We start from the raw sequence: 22,717 nt of genomic DNA, 5'->3' as shown, positions 1-22,717 counted from the left end.
GCTGCAGGGCTGGGTGCAGGACATAAGCCCCCCGGGCGTGAGGCCCCAGAGAGCAGGCCCGACACCGCGATTCCCAGCACCTCCTCTGCGGACGCTGCTCTTCAGGTGTGGTTGTCCCGGTGGGGAAATTCAGAGCCTCTCAGCGCTGGGTCACGGGTACCGCGGGTCACTGGCCACAGGGAGAGAAAGGCAAGGAGACAGAATCAGAGCAGGGGGCTATGCGGGTTAGGTGGCCAGATAAAATAGAGGACATCCAGTTCAATCTGAATTTCAGATAAACACCAAATAATTTTTTTGTATGTGTCCCAAGTGATGCTGGATTCTGTGTTTTTATTTGCTATATCTGGCAACCGTATGTGAAGGTCCCAGCCAGAGCATCTATTGATCACCTTTGATATGCCAAGTACTCTGCTGAGTAGACAGTTTCTGCTCTTTGTTCTATTAATAGATATTGGTTGGGCACCTGTTACACGCCAGGACAGTTCTAGTGGGAGATAGGGATTCCGCAATGAGCAAAACAGACATAAACCCTGTCCCCTTAGCACTCGCATTTGAGGGAGGGGACAGAAAGTACATAAACAAATAACAATATAATGTCAGGTGATAAAAGGGCTAAGTAGAAAATAAAGCAGGCTAAGGGGGGTGGGGTGGGCTTTGTTGCTAACCTATGTGGGGTGGAAGGAGGTCCTCTGAGTAGAGACAGGCTGGAGGTGAGCACATCTGGGAGAGGCACTGCCGTAGAAGGAACAGCACGTGCAAAGGCCCTGAGGAGGCCGTGCTGGGAGAGTTCGAGGCACAGAGAGCCTGGAGCCGTACGAACAGGGGGCGGGTGTTAGGGGTGAAGCCCAAGCAGGGGCCGGGCCTGGCAGGCCAAGTTGGCCACGGCAGGGAGTTTGGTCTGAGCAAGATGAGAGCCGCCAGAGGGTTTCAAGCAAAGGAGCGACAGGACCTGCCTTGCCTGTTCAGCCTGTGCACCCTTTACAGGTGGCCAGATGAGGGTTCAGCGCTGCCAGGGAGCTGCCTGCCCTCCCTCCTCGCTGAGCTCCAGAAGCCAGTAAAGGTCAGGGACTTGGGGGCAGTGCCTGTTGGCAGTGGGAAGAAAGGGTTGTCCGAAAGCTGCTTGCTCTGAGTGAGAGGTGTCACTGTCCCCGTGCCAAGGAAAGGGGGCGGGGCACCTCCGTTACCGCTCCAAGGACTGGGCCCTGTCCCCACCGACAGCAGCCTCGGGCTCCAGAAGGACTAGCGCCGTTTCTCCCACACTTGTGACTAGATGCTGGTTGAGGAGCCCCAGCAGCTTCCAGACGCAGGAAGGGGCTGGACAGGTGGTTTTCTTCTTCCTTTGTTTTCTCACCCACTTTTTTCCCCATTCCTCCCCCCGCTCCCACAGATGTTCACTGAGGGCCTGGCAGGGTCTAAGCGCTCTGCCTGATGGCGCACAAGTGATGACATGCTGTGACTGTAGCTACGAGGCGATGGACAGGGTGGGGTGAGGGAGCAGTTGGGTGTGTCAGGTGGGGTTGGTCGGGGAAGCCCTCCTGAGAAGGTGGCGTCTAGAACAAGGAAAGAGAGGGCTGCGGGGAGCGCCCGGCATCTGTACCGCAAGTCCCGGGAAGAGGCGGTCCTGACACCCCCACCTGCCCTCCGGTGGCCACCCCGGCCCGAAGGGAGCCTGCTTCCTCCCTCCCTGGTGCCAGCCTGCGTTTTGAACCCCTTGGAAAGCCTCTGCTTTCTGGGCCCCTTCCCAGCTCAGCCGGGCCTTAGCAGAGCCCCTGAGGCCTGATGAGCACTTGGCTGGAGCCTCGCCGGGCAGGGGGCCGCTGTCCCGGCAGGGTGGGGCGTGGGCTCAGAGTGGCCTCTGGACATCCCGCACCCCCCGTCCCGGCCATGCCAACTCTGCAGCCGGCCTCCAGGATGGCTTTCCTCTCTCTTAACAGGCAGGGCCGCTGCCAACTGCAATGGATGAGTTACAGCCGTGCTGCGGGGAGCCGGGCATCCACCAGCCACCTGCCAACAGCCCTAACACCAGCTGGGCTGCGGCGCCGATCAGACCCAGGAGGAGAGTGGGGAACTGTCCGGTTTTTCTTGAAAAATTCTCCAGCAGGGAGCTGTTTGCTGGGCTGTGTGTGCATGTGTGGTACGTGTGTGTGTGCACGGTGATGTGTGTGTGTGCACGATGTGGTGTGTTGTGTGATGTGTGTGTGGTGTGTACGTGTATGGTGTGTGTGTGTGCGGTGTGTGCTGTGTGTGTGGTGTGTATGTGTGTGGTGTGCACCTGCGGGTGGGAGTTTTGCCTGTGTGCCCATGTAGTCCTGCAGCGCCCGGGGTGGGGAATGAGGTTCTGTGCTGGTGGGACAAGCCAGGGACTCCCCCTGGGTGCTGCAGGTTCTGTGCCCTTGCTCCCGACCTCTGTCCTTGACACCGTCATGTTCATCATGGCCACCCCAGCAGGAGACAGCCAGGTCATACCTGGTATCTGCCCTGTCCCCCGTCCCTGAGGCCGATCCTGCAGCCACTTCTACTCTCTCGGATGTCTCCCCACCCTGGGCGGCAGGAGAAATGGAGGTGGCAGCATGGAGGCCACTGCCTGGAAGGGCTCCCAGGTCAGGGGTTCGGGGGCTTTTTGGAGCAGACGCCCTGAGTCTCCTCTCCCCTGAAGCCTGAGCGGATGTGGGCTGGGAACGTTAGCTGAGTTCTGAGAGATATATGACGGGGCTGCTTGGTTGGGCAGAGAATGCCGTTCTCTGACACATGGCAGCCCCTCCCGAGTGCTGGCTGGCTCAGGGCTCTGCGAATCGTCTCTTGTGGTCCCCTGGTCACCCTGGACACAGACGCTGGCGTGTAACCTTCGTCTGCTGACAGGGAAACAGAGGCTCAGGGAAGGTAGGTGGAGGTGGGGTGGCTGACGGAACTGGCCTTTCCCTCTTGTCACGGCTTCAGAACCGAGATTCCTGCTCAGCGGACCATCACCCACTGTGCACCTGGCACCAAGGCCTCGTTACTGTTAGCCCACTTCATGGATGAGAAAACTGAGGCTGAGGAAACTAAGGAATCTCTTCCGGTGACCACGCTAGGAAGCAGGATGTAGCTCGGGGCTGTCTGACTCTCAGTCTGGCCCCCTTCAAGGTCCTCTGGACCAGGTGCTTGTGGGAGGATGGATTGTGTCGGGATGGGTGGAGGCTGATGGGGTCGGAGAGGCCCACAGCTGTGTGGGCTCTGCCAGGTAAGTGCTGGGAGGAGCGGGGGTTCCAGGGCACCCAGGCCCTGTTGGGGTGTGCAGGGGACGGGGGGATGAGTCAGAGATGTCACTAGAAAGGATAAATTCTTCTGCATACGGTGCTACCTTGTTTTGCTTCTAAGGAAAAAGAAGTAACCTTCACCCTAGCCAGGTGAGCACGTTTCTTGGGAATTAGTGACAGAGCTGGCCACAGCCCCCCAGCAGGAGGCCACACCATAGTTACACACAGGAGTTCAGAAGCACCTGTCAGCACCCCCATCACAAGACCAGAGCCCACATTCCCTCTGTAAAACTGGCCCTACCCTGGTAGAGCAGACTCCCCCATCAGCCTCTGGGTTCCAGGAGAGGCACTTGGCTCTCAAGGCAGCTGGGCTGGAGCCGGGGCCTGGTGAAGACGCAGAGGTGGCCCTTCCCGCTCCTCAGACGGGTCCTTGCCCCAGTACCCCATCCTAGGGGATCTGCTGTCCTCGCCCCTGCAGGGTTTGCCCCATCACTCCATGCCGTGGCTGGGACCACAGGGCAGCTCCCAGGTGTGGGGCAAGGTTGCCATGGCGACCCGCGTCATGGGCCAGCACTCTGAGCTCTGCCGACAGCTTGCCGGGCAGCGCCTCCGGAGCCCAATCACAGAGATGTGCTTTGTGGCAGCTCAACGTTCTGCCCATTCTCCCCAAACGTGGCTCTCCAAGGGGTGAGCACACGGTGGGTTCCAAGGCGAGGAGCCCTTGGGGACCCGCCAGCCTTGGGCCATTACCAGGAAATGAACGGCAGGAAGGTGGTCTGATCTGCGGTGTCTCCCGGCGTGGGCTCTGCACGCCCGGCGCTCACTCTCCTCCGCGCCCACACCCCTAACCGCCAAGGCAGCAAGCTCCCAGGCTCTGAAGCTAGGCTCCCCTCACGCTGCCGTTCCAAAGGCCCCAAGTGGAAACATGTTCTTCCTAGAAGATGTTTTATGATCACGTGTAGCATTTGACAAGGGATGGACTGAGCCAGGCTGTGGGCTGGGCAGTGACTGATTCTGTATCTGGGATACGTAAATGTGCTGGAGTCTGCAGTGGACACGTCATCACAGGCCCAGATCCGCAAAGCCAAGGGCAGACCTGTTTGACTCCATCTGCTGGCTGAGCTAGAACTCCCTGAGCCCTGAGCGTTATGTCACCACCTGCATCATCTCCTCCATCCCTCCCCGCGCTCCCCACCCCATGGTCCTCGCCAACACTTCTGCCACCTTCCACTTCTTATTCTTTATTTGCTGGGTCCTGCCTTGCACCCTCCCATCAGCAAGCACATCTTATCAGGTGTGGCCAAAGCAAAACAGTGAAAAGATATGGCCAGTGACACACAATACAACTTAGCCTTACCGGATGCACACCGCATGGGGACATCATGGAGTGACAACAGAGAGGGAAGGACGGTGAAACGAGCCTGGCTACCCAAGTCCTGAAGGAGGCAGTGGGGGAGGGGCACAGAAGGGAGGGCAGAATTCTGCTGCAGACCCTTTCAGTGGCCACCCTGTTCTCACCCCCTCTGGGTCTTCCCACTGCTTCCCAGAGTCCCTCACGATGTTTCTGTGCTGAGCCAGGGCTCCCAGACACCCAGCCAATAATAGCTTCTTAGAAGCTTGTGTCGGGTGCGCGCTGGTGTAATGGACTCACGGAACGTCACAGCCTGCGGGGGATATCCGGAATATTCCCCCCAGAGTACAAAGATGGATCTTACTTTCCTCTGTGTCTAGGAAGATGGCGACCCTCTTGCTACCTGGGGCTGATTCTCTGCAAACCAGGAAGGACTGATATGTGGTCAGGGAGGTTTTGTCTGCTCTTCTGGAAACGAGGGAGGCTCCGTCCAATGGGATGACTACAGTTGCTGCCCCTACGGTTTCGTCATCACAGTGAGTGAGTTCATAGTTTGCAGGGAGGGGAAGCAGTTTAGTCTCTGATGAAAGCTGAATTGGCCGGGCTGTACTTGGAGCTCTCTTGGCACCAAAACCAGAACTTACGAAAACCCAAAACAAAACAAAACAGAACTTACATTCCTGGCGCACGAGCACACGCGGCTGGGAACAAGTCATGTTCACACTTGTGAGATGCGTGTTCCCGCCACCTCCCTCGGCACTTTGAACTCTCCCCTGGCTCCCCTCCAGCGTGCAGGGCTGCCGTTTCCTCTGGCACCCACTCCCACCTCACGCTCTGTCAAAATGCTTTCAAGAAACGTGAGGACGAAATGTAACTAACATGTACCTTCGTGTGAAAAAGGACAGCAGAGGTCTGAGCAGGCCCTGGGAGAGGCAACTGCACAGGAAGAGAGGAAGAGCCTGGACTGGGAGATTCACACTTCCGTCGAGGCCTCACCCTCCTCCTGGGGCCGCCACCACCATGCTGGCCTCGGGGAACCGCTTTGACTTTTAGATTCTCTGAGCTGGGAAGTAGGCATCAGTGGCCTTGGTTTCCTTATGAGGGATACCTACCTCTCCATCCCTGAAACCGCCTTCCAGGAACAGGAGGAGATCAGGTCACGACCGTTAACAGAAAGGAGTTTTGCAGACTGCAACTCAGGCCACATTGTTATGTATCTGTGTGCGTCTGTTAGATCAGATGGTATTAAATTTAACTGAATGGCATTTATGTATTCATGCAATAAATATTTGTTGAGTGTCTACTATATCGATATATGTATGTGTCACGGGCTGACCAAAGCAACCACCATCCTGGTTTGCCCGGGACTGAGGGATTCAGCGGGACTCAAGACTTTTAATGCTCAAACTGGGACAGTCCCACGCAAACTGGGACCGTGGGTCCCTCTGGACAAGGTAGAGGTCGCCGTCCTAATGGAGGGGAAAGGTGAGCAGGAAGAAAGTAACCCTGGCCACCACCACCAGTTCTAACCTTCAGGGTGATGGTAGTAGGAGGTGGGGTCTTTGGGAGGTGCTTAGGTGATGAAGGTGGAGTCCTCGTGAATGGGGTTAGTGCCCAGAGAGATCCCTTCCTCCATGTGAGGTTACAGAGCTGTGAGAAATAAATTTCTGTTGTCTATAAGCCACTGGTCTACAGTATCTCTGTTGTAGCAGCACGAACAGACTAAGACACACGGCCAAACCCAAAGGATTCATGTGATGGGAGAAACCACGAAGTCACATGGCAAAAGCATGAATGTAGGTGGGTAGGGTTGGGGCCACTCATGCACTGACCATGTGGACACAGCCATCCCACGGTGATGGGTCAGGTCTAGGTGACAAACCCATCCCAGGGCCAGGGAGAGGTTCAGACACTCTGACAGACACACCCCAGAACTAACTGCAATATCAGGAAAACGGGCACCTCCCCAGTTGGAAAAGGGTGCTGGGCAGACAAAATCCCACAGACATCCTCTACAGACAGGAAGGCAACTAATGGCTCCCGTGGCACAAAGGCCACCAAGGGGCGTGAACACGGGCTGTGGAGCTCAGAGGAGACAGTGCAGCCTGGAGTGGCCAGGAAAGGCCTTTCTGGAGCGAGGCACACACACTGAGCCCCGAGTGTGCGCGGAGGGGCATTTCAGGCAGAGGGAACCACTGTCCGCAAGCGTGAGGCAGACCTCTGCTCAGGGAGGTGAGTGGCTGCAGCCCAGCCTTGGGGGTGTGGTGAGGCAATGAGGCAGGAGACAGACAGGAGAGGCAGGCAGCCCGCAGATCACAGAGGGGCCTCAGGCCAGGGGGAGGGGTCTGGAGTTTGTCCCAAAGGCAATGGAAATCCCTCATGGGCTTTAAGGAGGGGCGTGACGTGGTCCCCCCAGCAGATGGGCAGGTGGCACTGATAGCAACATGGGGAAAAGTGGGAGTGGGGGCTCTCGTGTCAAAACTGGAGACCGTTGGGGATGGAGTCACTGAGGCTGGAACTAGTAAAAAGAGGACACACAGAGAGTAAATCAGGAGACATCTAGCGCTTTGAAAGGATAAGGTTTGGTTTCTCTCTGATCGGAGATGAGGCAGAGGGAGTGTTCAGAAGGAAGCCAGGTGCCCAGATAAGGAAAGTCAGCTCACACATCTCAGCAGCTCAGCACAGCAGAGCTTACATCCTGCTCAAGCAGGGCTTCAATCTGGGTGTCATAGGCAGCTAGCTGCAAGCAGAGACTTAGGGATCCAGGCTTCTTCCCTCTTGTAGAGCCACCCTGTACGACACATGGCTCCCCAGGGTCACCCTGGGGGTTGCCCTGCCCTCTACCCACTAGAAGAAAAAGGAGGGAGAGGAGGGGGAGGGTTTTATGGGCCAGGACTAGAAGATCCATAGATCACTTCCACCCAAGTTCCCTGGGCTCCGTCTCCATCGCATGTCCACACCTAGCTGCAAGGGAGCCTGGGAAACACAGTCCAAACTGTGTGTCCAGGAAGAAGAGGCAACAGACTTGGTTTTTGGCCTGTCCCACACCAGGTTTGGGGCTTGGGGGAACCCAGGCAGGGAAGACTGGGGGGGCAGGAAATGTGTGAAGGGATGGTCTGGGTGGTCTTAGGGACATCTCAGCTTGTGTCTACGTGGATGCATTGGCGAGACTTGAGGCCATTAGTGGTACAAGGAGCAGAGGTGACAAACCTGGGGAAGACCTCTCAGGAGGCTCTGAACAGAGGAGAGACTTTGTACAGTAGTCTGAGATTTCAAGTCCAGAGAATGTGACCTTTATTCTGGGGACAGTGGGGAACGATGGCAGATCTTTAAGTGGAGGGGTGACCTACGCAGAACCGTTTCTTCATAGAAGATAACGTTTGTAGGTTTCAGGGATTAAGACACGGATGCTTGTGGGGTCCTGGGCCACACAAAAGCCTGACAGGCTCAGAAGAGCCGGGGTTGCCCCTAATCCCACCACCCCCTGCACATACACACACTAGAGGTGCCGGCCTTGCCCAGGACTCGGCCCTCTGGGCTTTCAGGGCCTTCCTCACTTGGTCACCTCCTCTGGAGGAAGAATTCAGCTCAGATTTGCCGAGAATCCCTGAACATTCTAGCTGCCTCAGCTACAAGTACCCAGTGGGCTCCATTTGAAGAAAACCCAGGATAGAAAACCCCACGTGTGTCAGCGCCCTTGCCACTATTCCTGGTCCAGATGAAACAGTCGCTGGGCAACTAAGTCACCTTGCAGATCCTTTCAATACACGTCTCCTGGTGCATTTGAAATATTCAGTTCCAAAAACCCTTATTAGGTGCCAAGCGCTGTGTTGAGCACCAAGCTGGGGCCCCGGAGACCGCACGCATGAGAAGAACTCCCCAGTGACTCTGAGAAGGCGGGGCTGCATCCAGGGCAGGGAGGGGCCCGTTCAGCGCGACCCGAGGGCACTCGCCTGGCGGAGGACACCCCTGCACGTCCCCGGAGCCATCAGCTTCCTGACTTGCCTAAACTCAGCAGGATTTCCAAACAACACCTCTGTGTGGAGCGAGGCTCCCTGCCTGCTGGCACCATCAGCTTATCTCTAGAGGCTGGAGGAGCTGCCAGAAGAGAGCTCCCCTCTGTGTTGGGTTACACCCTGGCTTTGCCCTTCAACAGCTGCCCTGCGTGAACCAATCCCTCTGCTGCCTCTGCCCTCCATCTGCTCCCGGGAATGGGTCTGTGGGAACTAAAGTTTCCCTAGCTGTCGGGGCGGAACCTGGCAGCCTCCTTTCTCCTACGTCTGAGAGGAGGCTCGGTGCCAGGACCTGAGCTCTAAGGATGGAAAAGATACTCCGCCTCCCTCCAGATGCCCCCAGCCAGGTGGGAAGGCAGACTCCTAGACACTTAGTGCAGCAGCTTTGTCCCCGGACAGAACACACACCCTGGAGGGGCGGTGGGGGCAGAGGCGTCCTGGGCAGGCGGTGAAGCCAGGCTGGGGCCGGACGGCTCCTGCTGCCGGTGTGCACACTGGCCAGATCAGGACTCCACCTCCACCTCTGCCCCAGTGCCCACCTCAGCCTGGGCTCCGTTTACGTGCCAGCTAAGTGTGCCAGCCCTTGTGCTGAGAGCAGTCTGCAGAGTCTCCTGCCAATGATTATTATAATACATGCCCCTGATTCAAAGAGGCCACCTGTTGAAAGATGTACCTGCAATTGCAAAAGAGCATGAGGGGAGGGGATAGACCAGATGCAATGACAAGATTCATTAGAATTTCACACATATTATCGTGTGTGTGTGGCTGGGGGTTGGGGGGCAGCTTAGAATCAAGGAGATGTAGTGAATGAAGATGACACATGAGGCAAACCGTACCTCAGAGTGTGCAGTGCAGCGGTTCTCAAAGTGTGATCCAAGGGCACCCCAGGGGTTCCCCAAGACCTTTTCAAAGGATCTGCAGATCAAAACTATTTCCGTAATAATAGTAAGACATTATTTGCTTTCATTGTTCTAGTTCGCTTCTGAAGGTACAGCAGAGTTTTCCAGATGTGGGCACTATTATAATAAATGCAGAAGCAGGAATGTAAATCCTCGATCAAGCCAGACGTTAAAGATATTTGCAAACAATGTAAAAGAACGCCTGCCGCTCTTCTCACTAAATTTGCTTTATTTTAGAAAATATAGGGGTTTTTTTCATGTAAAATGTTATGATGTAAAGGACTTATTATTTTTAAGTGAATTAATAAAAATATCTCTGAAATTTGGAAGTTTTAATTTCGATTACAATATATTGATAAATATAACCCCATACACAGAGTATCTCTGGCGTCCTCTACAATTTTTAAGAGTGGAAGGTGAGACAAATAGCTCACCACAAAGTTTGAGAATGCTGGTCTAGAGCCAGCCCTGCAGAGCATGGAAGCTACTGAGGTGTCAGGCGGGGATGCTGCAGACAGCTCTGAACTTGGAGCAGGAGACAGGGCTCGTGGCAGGCTCTGCAGCACCAGGCCCGCGTGGCTCTGGGCAAATCACATTGTTCCTCTGGACTCCCATCTCCCCTCCCTGCCGGGGGGAAAGGGAAATCCAGCGTGCTCCAGAGGCAGCAGGACCCAAGAGGAGGCCAAACGTGGGGAGGGGAGCGTGGCTTCGAAGCTGTAAACACTGCAAATACCGGCTTCATCACCGTTCACGTTGTTCCCTGGGCATCAGGGGCGTGTCACCAACAAGAAGCCAAAACTACAGAAGCTGTGTCACTGGCAGGCAGGGAGTGGTTTCTTATGCACACGCACACGCACACGCACACGCACACGCACACCTATTGCGGGAAGCGCCCAGGTGCCGGCCTCTTTCTGGCCCCCAGCTCCAGCATATGTCAGATGAGCCAGGTTTTCTGACTTTGAAAGGTGGAGAGGGAGTGAGGGCAGAAGGCAGGCCAGAGGCGTTCCTCTCTGCTGGTCCTCAGTCCTGTTCCCAAGCAGGTGGAGCTGGGTCAGGTCTGGCAGCGAGAAGGATCCCACCCTGTCAGCTCCTGGGGTGGTTGAGCCCAGCCCGTGCCAGCCACTCTGTACCCCCAGGGTCCTTGGGCACGCAGGGCTGGACACACGGGCACGGAGGGCCGAGGATGGAAGGTGCTGTGGCTGACCGGCTGGGTGACCTTGGGCACGTCCTTTCTTCTTCCAGGGCCTCAGTCCACCAGCTGTGAAATGAGAGGGCTGGAGTCTGCTGTGGGGTCTGAAGCCTCCCACGGGGGGACCTCACCCAGGTTTCTAAGGGCTTCTGGCTGAGGAAGGTGCCCAGGGACCAAGCCCTCAAGGCTGCCTGGCTCCACCTGGTACTGCTCCGCTTCCTCAGGCCAGCCAGGAGCCTTATCGGGCCAGCCCTGCCCAAAACACCCCAAACCAGATATTGCAAACCTGGTATCCCGCTGAGTGGGAAGCGTGTGTGTGTGTGTGTGTGTGTGTGTGTGTGTGTGTGTGTCCCTACACTCCCTCTGCTTCCTGGGAGCACTTCCTTCTGTTGTGAGACTTAGGTCAGAAGGATCATGTATGACCCGCCTTCTCCTTCCCAGGAATTGGAGTCAAACGCCCAACTGCAGCAAAGCTGGCCCGAGGAGACCACAGCCGGATGGGGAAGGTTCTTCCAAGGAGGACAGCATCCCGCAGGGTCAGACCACACACGCCCCCTGGGCTGCACACACAGGCAGGGGAGGGACTCGCCTGGCCCTGCTTTTCTCTTTTTCCTTCAGACTGTCGGGCAGATTCATATTTTCCAAAAGCCTTAGTGACCTCACCATCTCTTTATCATGCCTGTGGTTGAGTTAACATTTTTTTTTCCAACTTCCTTTTACTCTTTCCAACTGAGTTAACTTTCCACGCTCAAGGCCACATTACACACTAGAGACTCCCTCCAGGCAACAGTGGCAGCACTGGTTCAGGCTGGGCTCTGAGTGGGGGACCCTCAGCCCTCTTTCCCCAGAGCTGAGCCCCGAGAAGGAGAAGGTAGGGCTGGGGGGAGGGGGCCCAGGGACCCAGTCTAAAATAAGGAGGGCTTACAACCAACAACAACAACAACAAAAAAAAACGGACTTCCCTGGCGGTCCAGTGGTTAAGACTCCACAGGGGCTGTGGGTTCGATCCCTGGTCGGGGAAGTTCCGTGTGCCACGGGGTGCGGCCCAAAAAAATAATATAAAAAAATAAAATAAAATAAAGAGGGCTTCTCCTGCTCAACCCCACACTCCCCACTGAATGGCTGTGGCCCCCCTCCCCTCCTACTGTCCACGCAGAGCTCATGTCCCCAGCCCACCCCCTCTTTGCCAGGAAAACCCCTATGCATCTGTCAGGACACAGCTGAGGCAGTGCCTGCTCTCAGAGCCCATTTGAAGCTCCCAGTTTGGAGTGGATGCCCTTCCCTCCCTGGTAGGGTTGAATCGTGTCCCTTCCAAATTCATACTGTCAAGTCCTAACCCCCAGTAACTCAGAACGTGACTGTATTTGGAGAAAGGGCCTGAAAGAGGTAATTAGGGTGAAATGAGGTTGTGTGAATGGGCCCCAATCCAACATGATTGGTGTCCTTATAAGAAGAGAAGATGAGGTCACAGAGAACTCAGACAGAGGGACGACCCCATGAGGACACGGGGAGAAGACGGCCGACTACAAGCCAAAGGGGGACACTCGGGAGAATGCACCCCCACCGACACCTTCATCTCAGACCTCTGGCCTCCATTTCTGTTGATTAGGCTCCCCCCCATTTGCCATGGCAGCCCCAGGAGACTAACATACCCCCATGCTCTCCCGCCTCCCCGATTCCCTCCGTGTCAGCGAGCACCATGTTGAAGTGCTTTCTTTACCTTGACATCTCCTGCTGTGGATGGTGACTTCCCTGCAGAGGAATTCAGCTCACCATCAGTGCCTGGATGTCTAGGTATTCAGGGAATGCTTATTGGAGGGAACTAAACTTTTCTTAAACCAAATACACACTTTCTACAGCTCCTAGGTTCATGGAAGAAATGAAGAGTGGGCCTGGGCACACAGACTCTTCAACCCTCTCGAAGGTTCCGGGGGCACCTGACAGTACATTAGGCTCCATTTAACTGATGCTCTGCAGCTCCAGGTGATGCCCACTGGCAGCATCTCCAGTGGGCAGCACCTCCCTGGTGTGCCTGCGTCATCGGGCTGCTACGGCCGTTCGTACCTGTCCCCCCGTCAGTCTGTTACATCCCCAAATCCGCTTATGTCAGTTATGCTTGTTATTAAGCATACATAAAATGATAAAATGTGGATTTAAAGAGTTGTTTCTCTGAATGCTAAATTAAATGCTTTGAGAATGATTAATTCTAGGTGAGCTGCCTTAAATAGATTGCTGTTGAATTAAGCTTGGTGCTGTAGCCAGTCTCCAGGAGGCCCCCTTGGCGTTCACACCTTGTGTAAGCCTCCCCCACACTGAATCAAGACTGCTGCGTGAGGCTGAGAGACTGCGGTGACACTCAGTGCCTTCTGAGGTGAGGTCACAGAAGGTATTGCAGCTTCTGCCTGGTTCCCTTGGGTCAGTTGTTCTGGAGGAAGCCGTCACACCATAAGGACACGCAAGCCTCTTGGAGAGGCCCACACGGAGAGGAGGTGAGGCCTCCTACCGCCAGCCGGCACCAGCCCCGCGAGGGAGCAGATGCGGACGTGGACCCTGCAGCACCCCAAACCTTCTCGCGAGGGCAGCCCTGGCCGCCGTCTGGCAGCAGCCTCATGAGAAAACTTGAGCAGACCTGTGTGGATGAAAAACACGTTGCCTGCCATTTCAGTTAACAAAGAACGTTACCTTGGGACTTCCCTGGTGGCTCAGTGGTTAAGAATCCGCCTGCCAATGCAGGGGGCACAGGTTCGAGCCCTGGTCTGGGAAGATCCCACATGCCGTGGAGCAACTAAGCCCGTGTGCCACAACTACTGAGCCTGTGTGCCACAACTACTGAAGCCCACGCACCTAGAGTCCATGCTCCGCAACAAGAGAAGCCATGACAATGAGAAGCCCACACACTGCAACGAAGAGTAGCCCCAGTTCGCCGCAACCAGAGAAAGCCCGCGCGCAGAAACGAAGACCCAACGCAGCCAAAAATAAATAAATTAATTAATTAAAAATAAAAAGAACATTACCTTCCATCAAGCCATCAGCCGACGGTGCACCCTGGTGGGAATTCGGGATGGAGAAAAATAGGATACTGGCCCTAGATAGTTAAGATGCATATGAAAGGAAGAATTTCAATGAGCCCTGACTCTTGCACCTGCCCATACATAGAAAAGCACTACAATCATTAACTCGAGATGTTTGTTTTTTTTGCAATTAGCAGCAATCTTTTGATTACTTTTTTCTTTTCTTTTTTTTTTTTTACAATAAAAATCTCTTATATGTCCTGGCTCCTTCCTTACCTCTTTGGCACCATCCTTCAGAATTCTCTGAGAGGCTGTCTCCCGGGCTATGGTCCTTAGTAAGTTCCCCAAATAAAACATAAGTCGAAACTTTCAGGTTTTTTTTTTTTTCCAGTCAACACGTGAATAATCCAGTTGCTCCTGAATTGCTGGTCGCAGACACTGAGACAGAATGAACGATTCTCATTGCTTCCAAGCACTAAGTACTGAAGGGATTTTTTACGTAGCAGTAGATAACCAGCACACACAGGGAAAAGAACCACAGAAAAAAGAAGAACAATCTAAACGGAGCCTGCACTCAGGTTGTTTCACAAATACTTTTCAGTGTTTTTCAGATTTTTAAAGAAACAGGAAGTAGGAGTTATGAGTAGTGCGGTGTGGGGGCCGCCTGTGTGAGAAGAGCCACTCGTGCTCCAACCACGTGACCCAGGCTCAGAGGAGGCTTTGCCCCGTCATCACAGTTGACTGATGAATGTACTTCTATATGATTTAAGTTAAAAATGTTAAGATATATTTGAATTTTTTTTTTAGGCTGAAGAACAACTTTTATTTATTAAGACTTAATAAGACATAATATATAATAATGAAAATAATCAAGAACTAATAATGTATCAAGAAAAAGGATTAGTACTGACTGATACACATAACTGAAAAGCCCAAGCATGGCTAGATTCCAAGACTCAGATGATGCTGTCAGGATTCCGACTCCCTCCATCCCTCGGTCTAGCTCCCTTCCCTCTAGGGTCCACTTTCATACAGATGCTCCACACGTGGTAATAAAAGTGCCATTCAGCAGCTCTAAGTTTAAATCCTACCAGCAGTAACTCTGAGACAAATAGCTTCTCTTTCTGAAGGGTTCCAGTACATTGACTAATTGGCCTGATCCGGTTCAGGCACCAACCTCGGAACCAGTCTCTCTGGGCGGGGAAAGTGTGATGCATTGAACCTGGGCAGGGTCACGTCCCACAGTAACCACGCTGCTGATTTATAAAGGATTCATTTTCCCCAGGAAAATTTCAAATACTGTTGCCAGTTGAATAGGGTAGATTCTAGGAAGAAAAAAATAGCAGATATTTATTACTATTATCTTTTTTTTTGCGGTACGCGGGCCTCTCACTGTTGTGGCCTCTCCCGTTGTGGAGCACACGCTCTGGACGCGCAGGCTCAGCGGCCATGGCTCACGGGCCCAGCCGCTCCGCGGCATGTGGGATCTTCCCGGACCGGGGCACGAACCCGTGTCCCCTGCATCGGCAGGCGGACTCTCAACCACTGCGCCACCAGGGAAGCCCCTGAGCCCACTTTTTGATTAACTAAAACAACACTGCTCCAGAAAGCTTGGAGAGAGAGTGTTTCTATGGAGAAGAAGCTCTTCCTGAAGGCCAAGTGGGAGATGCTGGCAGTGGTCATGGAGATGGAGAGAGGCAGACAGATGCAAGGAATATTCTGGAAGCTGGACCATGGGGACTTGGTGGTGGACTGGATAGAGGAGGTAAGAGAGAGGGATGGATCACAGATGACGGCCGCGTTTGGGCATGAGGCCTCAGGTGGAGGTCAATGCCACCTTGAACCAGGAGCAAAAGGAAATGGAGATGCATGAGTGCATGGGTGGAGACCATGAGTCCTTTCAAATTACAACACAGTTGAAACAGAAATGAAAGAGAAGGAGGGCAGTAAATGGAGAGGAGCATGGAATTCTAGAAAGGATTTGTTGTTATCGTTTTATTTTCAGATCGGGGATAGTAGAGGGTGCTTATCCATTACAATTGGGTTTGCTGTTAGCTTGTTATGGACTGAATGCCTGGTCCCCTGAACTTCGTATGTTGCAGCCTCAGTCTCCACTGTGATGGTATCCGGCGGGGGTGGGGGTGGGGGATGGGGTTGGGAGTTGATTAGGTCATGAGGGTGGAGCCCTCAAGAAGGGAATTAGTGCTTTATAAGAAGAGGAAGAGAGACCCAAGTCCTCTTCCTCTCCCTTCTCCTCTCCCACCCTCTCGCCCTCCACCATGTGAGGACACAGGGAGAAGATGGCCATCTGCAAGCCAGGAAGAGGGCTCTCACCAAGAGCCAAACCTGCTGACATAACGACCTTGGACTTCCCAGCCTCCAGAAGTGTGAGAAACAGATGTGTGTGGTGTGAGCCACCCATGCCGTGGTATTTTGTGACAGCAGCCCGAGCTGACTCCTTCTGACGCCGACCACAGGGTGTGGTTGTTCTGTCAGGGAAGTTTAGCGGTCGGCCATCCAGGGTGGGAGTGACAGCGACCCCCTCACGTCTGCCCTCCTGCCGGGAAAGTCTCCTGGGCACTTTCTGTGCCTCACACACACGGCTCAGAATCACCACCACCTCCCGATTCCCTCCTGCCTTTGGATGCAGGAACAGGGGCAGCACGTTTCTTAGCCGCAGGCTCTAGGAGTCGGGGCACGGGGCAAAGACTGAAGAGCTGCCTCTTTATTTGGGAAGTGACAGCCAAGGGCTGTGAGGGTGAGGAAACACCAGAAATGAGAGGACCTTTCTTCCCCAAGGGGCAGTAAGGAGACAGCAGTGGCTCCCCAGGTGCTGGGCAGAGCCCAGAGACAAAGGAAGGCGATGCATCTGCAAACCCCCTCATCTCCCATTGGTGCAGATCCGTCAACAGGGAGCTCCCCCGACCCAGGGTGCATGCTCTGGTCCCTTGGGGAGCTTTAGGGAGAACTTCCTCACTGAAACCAAATCTCCCAGCACCCTGATCTCAGACTTCGAGCCCCCAGAACTGTGAGAAATTAATGTCTGTCGTTTAAGTCACCCAGTCTGTGGTATTTTGTTATGGCAACTTGTGATTTTGAATAAGAAAAGTATATTTCATCTTCAGCCCCGCCTCCCACTTCCTGCCACAGAGCTCCTAAAACCTTTGGAATTTCCTAAACGTGGGAGAGATAAAGGTATCTTTTGTTATTCATAACAAGCCCCTTTCAACCACTGAGTTTATGTTAATGAAGTGACTTTGGAAAGCCCCCAGGGAGACCTGAGGGGGGCGGGGCTGGAGAGTGAGTTCAATCACCAATGGCCAATGATTTAATCAATCATGAAGTCCATAAAAATCCTCAAAGTACAGGGTTTGGAGAACTTCGTAGTGGAGCTTCCAGAGGGTGGCACCTCTGGAAGGGGCAGGGAAGCTCCTGCCCGATGCCCAGGTTGCCCTGGCTGCTCCGGAGTTATATCCTTTGCTCATGAACTGGTAATCTAGTAAGGAAACGGTTTTCCTGAGCTCTGTGAGCCACTCTAGCAAATTAATCAAAGCTGAGGAGGGGTCATGGGAATTTCCAATCTACAGCCAGTTGGCCCAGAAGCACAGATGACAAACTGGACTTGCGACTGGCATCTGAAGAGGGTGGGGAGTAGTCTCGTCAGGCTGGGCCCTCACCCTGTGGGATCTGTCCCTCTCTTCAGAGGATAGTGTCAGAATTGAGCTGGAGGGCACCCAGCTGGGGTTGTAGAGTTACTTGATGGGGAAACCAACATATGTGCACTTCAGAATAGTCTGTGAGTAGAAAGAACACAGGCGCTTTTCCTAGACGCAGTTAGAGCAGACTAACAGGCCAGCTTTGTGCCCAAAACTATGAGCAGCAAGTCGAATTCACCTTTGCTTCCCTCACAGCCGCTGACTGGGTGCCTGGTCCCAGAGCCCACGGTGTAAGCATCCCCAGGAGGGGCCGAGTGAGCCCGGGGCCGCAGCCTCCCGCAGGGAGGGAGCAGCAGGGGAGGAGGGAGCTATCCATGTACAGTGAGGGCATCGAGGGCTCACGGCCCCCTCTCTCTGTGGGTTCTCAACCTCACACCCAGTGGGGGAGGTCCTCGGGCCCAGATGGTCTGGCAGAGGAGCTGGGAGAGGTAGGGGAAGACGGGGTGTCATGGCCATGACCTTGAAGCGAACAGAGCCTTGGGCTGCCTCCCAAGGGCTTGCACGTCCAACTCTCTGCACCACCCTTTCCCCACTATTCTTTTTTTTTTTTTGGCCACGCTGTGTTGCTTACAGCATCTTAGTTCCCCAACCAGGGATTGAACAGGGGCCACGGCAGTGAAAGCAGAGTCCTAACCTCTGGACTGCCAGGGAATCCACCCTTTCCCCATTGATTCAGTTATTAAAGGGTGTCACCAAGTACCACCCAGCTCAGAGGCTTCCCATCATCGGCCCAGCCCTGCTGGCCCCCAGGCCCCCTCTTTGGCTGCTGGTATCCTGGGCATCACGGGGAGGCTTCTGTAAGTACCAGCCTGTGGGGAGGGGTTTGTTCAATGAGGGTTCACTCCATGGCCAGCTGCTGGACCCCCCGCCCCCAGTTTTGCCCCCAAGTGGCCTTTCTCAAGGCCCACTCACAGCCCCTCCCAAGCAGCTGTCCATCCCTTCTCACCGCTCCAAAATGGAGCCTCCCTGGCAGGACCAGCCCCCAGCCTGAGAAGCTGGGGGCACGGCACCCCTTCTCTCCTCTTTCACCCTCACCCTCTTTATTCTTCTGCCCCCAAGGTGCTCTCTCTTTTTCTTTCGGTTAGATCCTTTCTGCAAAGGCCAGGCTAGCTTAACTTCCATGTACTTCCTGGGTGTAAAGGAAAATACTTGCGTTTTTCTCCTGGGAGGTGCGTTTAATGCTGGATCCTTTTTAAGCAACAAAGAAAACTAAGAGGAAAAAAAATTGTAGTTTCCATTTCAAACCAAGCTGTACGTTTATTTCCTGTCTCACGTCAGGCAGACATTTGTTGTCTGGGCCCCCCAAATGAGCCTGGGATGCAGCGGGGAATAAGATGTTTTCCGCCCTCAGCACTCCTTGTGGGGGAGTCTGAGCAAAAGACCCAAGTCACAGAGCAGAGGTAGTGCTGGCTAGAAGGGTGCTCAGGGCCCCAGTGACTCCAGGGCAAGGGTGGCAGCTGGCCCTGCAGAGAAGGGGGGAAGGGTCCCCAGGCACCTCTCCATCACCCAGGTGTTGAGGCATAGAAGCGGGGTGGCAGGAGGGGGCGTGGTTCAGCACTCCAGGGAAAAGGGAGAGCTTGGAGATAGAAGACGCCCCGAGGCAGCTCCTTCAGGAAGCCCCGGGCTCCCATACCTCTGGAGCTCTGAGACACAGGGGGCTGAGTGGAGACTCCCCACACAATTCTCCAGGCCCTCTGCCATTAGGGTGTGGGGACCTGAGGCCTGTCAGAGGCTGGTGCAGGTGCCAGGTTGAGCACAAGGACACACCGTGTCCTCTGGCATATGTTAACTGACCCTAGGCAGCCAGCTGAAAACAGGCGCAGCTCTGAGGATGATGCCTCCCCAGGCTCCATGGGGGGGCTGTACAGCCTCCCTCCCAACCTGCACTCCTGGCTGACACACCCGCGGCAGCCCCGGGACCCAGGTCCTCCGGGATGAGCATCCTTCCCCACCGTCAGTCTGGGTGTCCTGATTTTTGGAAAATATGACCACCATCCACAGCAGATTGTACCCCAAGACGTCTGCAGGGAAGCAGATCACGTGTGACCTTCATGACCTGTCCCATCCCAGCTGCGCTAACATCCGGAAGCTTCCGTCATACGGAGCACTTCCCGCGGGCGGACTCATTCACTCCGCTTGACAGCCTGTGGTGAAGCCCAGACAGACAACCTGCCTTCTGAGGCTGGAGACTGGCGTCCCGAGGGGTGAGGGAGCTGCCTCGGGCCGCACAGCATGGGCAGAAATGTGTGTTTGTGTCTGAGCTTCAAGCGGGGACCTGTGGTCCGTTGCTTTTCCGTCGTCACTACTGTGCTTCTCTTGCAAGAAGGAAAACTTGCCGAGCACCTCTCTGGGCTGTCCCCGGGGAACCCTGCAAGGACTTCACAGGGCAGAGAGTGGGGAGCACACAGAGAGCCACCATGTGTGCCTCGACTGCCAACACGGAGAGGGGAGCTGCAGGGCCAGACCTCCTGCGGGGACATTGAGCTGGGAGGAGGTGTCTGCACAGCTAAGACCAGGAACAGCCCAGAGAGGTAAGAAAGGGCGGGGCCTGCAGACAAGGGGCGGGACTTTCAGGGTCACTTTATTTTTAAAAAATTTTATTTACTTATTTATTTTGACAAGTGCTATTGCTTTATCTTTTTTTTTCCTTTTTATCATTAATCATGAATACTACATTTTTTAAAGCATCTTTATTGGAGTATAATTGCTTTACCATGGTGTGTTAGTTTCTGCTTTACGACAAAGTGAATCAGCTATACATATACGTATATCTCCATATCTCCTCCCTCTTGCGCCTCCCTCCCACCCTCCCTATCCCACCCCTCTAGGTGGTCACGAAGCACAGGGTCACATTTAATTCTTGAATCGGCTTCGGAGGGAGGAACGCTGAGTTCCAATCCCTGCTTCTCAGAGATGAAGAAACCCAGGCTCAGAGAGGTTGTGCGACATGCCCAAGGCTACACAGCTGCAAATGGATTATCAGAAGCCCAAGTCCCGAGGTCTGACCTCTGGTCCGGGGAGGGCACCTCAGACACACCAGCCCCAGGCGCTGGTAGGCACCAAGCTCCCTGCTGGCTGCCCAGCCGGCAGAAGCGGTGGCGCTCTCGGTAGGAAGCCTGCCTCCAGTGCTGAGTCACTCTGGGCCCTGGCTGGTGTGGGCAGGAGGAAGGTGGCTGCCCAGGCTGTGGTGACCGCTTGGCCCTTTGCTCCCCAGGGTTCCCAGCAGCCTGGGTTCACGTGGCCTTGCCAGCTGCGGACAAGCCAACCCACCGACCCCTGCAGGGCCTGGCGAGGCCCCAACCCTCACTTGTCACTGCATGTTTACTGGGCTGGGGCTGCCCCATGCCCCTCAGCATGCTCACAGGTTGGGCCGTGCTGGCAGGTAGCCCGTCATCGTGCAGCCCTGCCACAGTGCTGTGAGGGAGCAGTGCAGGACCGGAGGGCGCTCAGGGAGGCCACAGTTGAGCTTTGAGATGAGCCTGAAGGGTGAAAAGTGCGTAAGATAAGTGAAGAAGGTGAGAAGGGCCTTCCCAGCGGGGGTGGCATGGGCAAGGTTGCCTGTGGGGTTGCTGGAGGGATCCCAGGGTGGCCCGTGCAGACTGGCCGATCTGGGGAGAGGCCAGGGAGAGGGGAGGCCAACTTCTGCTGTTAGGGGCCTGCCGACTTGCGGTGGGCCCCGATTCCTCACCTTTGATCTCCACTTTGATCAGGCGCTGGGTGGACTCTTGGGCAGGGAAGGCTGGCCGGGCTGGCCGAGGGGTCCTGCCTCAGGGCAGCCGGTGGTGAGGACGGCTTGCAGGGCTCAGGGTCTCATGTCTTCACTGAGATCAGAAGATGGGGGTCTTGGGCACAAACCCTGTGGGGAAGGTCCCTACCCTGTATATTCTCACCCAAATGCACATCTCTGACGGGGAGTCCCTTCCGAGAGCAGGGCTGTCCGGGCCTCACCTGACTTCCGCACAGGCAGGCCCGGCCCTTGCTTGCCTCTGCCCTCGGCCGGGGCTGCAGCGGGTCGCTGAGCTCAGTGCTCTGCTCCCTCTGAGCTGACGGTCTTTTCTGGCAAATCTAGACAGCCTCCCGGAAAGGTGGAGGAGGTGAGAAGAGCCCCTGAAGCGATCCAGCAGATCCCCTGCTCCCAAAGCAATGCCCAGCACCACTGCAGCCTCAACCCCGAAAGAGAAACAACAAAGCCAGGTGCTTTACTGTCCACAAAGCGCTTTCAGCTTCCTTTTCTCGCTGACGTCCTGGCCCCCCTCCACCTGAAGACAGTGATGCTGAGAGCTCCTGCTCTGGGAGGGGGAGGCGCAGTGCGTGTCGGACCAACGGAGGGCTGGGTGGGTCCGGAGACCCAGGTTCTGGAGCTGCCCGAGACTCAGGACATGGTCCAGGCCTGCCTCCACCTCCCCACACCTGTAACTGACACATGGGGGCGTTGGTGGGGGGATTATTTCAGACCCTGTACCCCTGGAGCCTCCCGTGAGCCTCTAGACCATGCGCCTGAGAGGCTGCGGGTAATGCTGGGGGTTCTGTTGGCAGCTGGTCTGAACTCCAGAGACAGCGGACAGAGAAGGAGCCATGTTCTCCCCAAGTCAGGACAGGATGCTGCCCAGTCAGCCTGGGTTAGCCCATCGCCAGGACCAATTTTAGAACATTTTTATCACCCCAAAAAGAAACCCTTTAGCAGACACCTGCCCATTTCACTCCAACACAGCCTCCAGCCCTAGGAGACCACGAATCTACCAAGAAAATAAGATGCTTATACATTGGAGGTTAGATCTTTGAAGATCCTAAACCTGTCTTAACAGTGTCGATACGAATGTATGCTGACTTTTTCTTTCTTTTTTTCCTTTTTTTCTGCCATGCCGCACGGCTTGTGGGATCTTAGTTCCCTGACCAGGGGTTGAACCTGGGCCATCGGCAGTGAGAGTGCAGAGTCCTAACCACTGGACCACCAGGGAGTTCCCTGTGCTGACATTGACATTTCTTTTCTTTCTTTCTTTCTTTTTTTTTCTTTGACATTTCCTTTCACTGGAAAAGCCCTAAGACCCCCCCACCCCCTGCCCCCAGTCAATATTCCATCTTGACGCTCTCCCTTTAAAGTATACAAAGTATTTTTTATTTCAACTGCTTTTTCATGGAAATCTTTCTAAGATATTGTGAGAATTGCCCCAACAGTCATCCTCTTCCTGTTCCTTAACTACAGGATCTCAAATTTATTTGGAGCTGCAAAGATCTCATTGAAGGACTCCACATTTTCCAGCTTCCTTATTGGAAGGTGTAGCTGTAACAAAGTTCTGGCCAG

General features: G+C 54.7%; 1 non-coding gene across 1 annotated transcript; it reads right to left on the bottom strand.

Annotated features, from left to right (window-relative positions):
• Nucleotides 1–22,300: 22,300 nt before the first annotated feature.
• Nucleotides 22,301–22,373, bottom strand: TRNAE-CUC (transfer RNA glutamic acid (anticodon CUC)). Its single transcript has one exon. It is a non-coding gene; the product is annotated as a tRNA-Glu (tRNA).
• Nucleotides 22,374–22,717: the final 344 nt, after the last annotated feature.

The sequence above is a fragment of the Pseudorca crassidens genome, chromosome 14 (genome assembly GCF_039906515.1).
Source record: "Pseudorca crassidens isolate mPseCra1 chromosome 14, mPseCra1.hap1, whole genome shotgun sequence".
NCBI classification, from domain to species: Eukaryota; Metazoa; Chordata; class Mammalia; order Artiodactyla; family Delphinidae; genus Pseudorca; species Pseudorca crassidens.
This window is presented reverse-complemented; position numbering and strand designations above follow the sequence as displayed.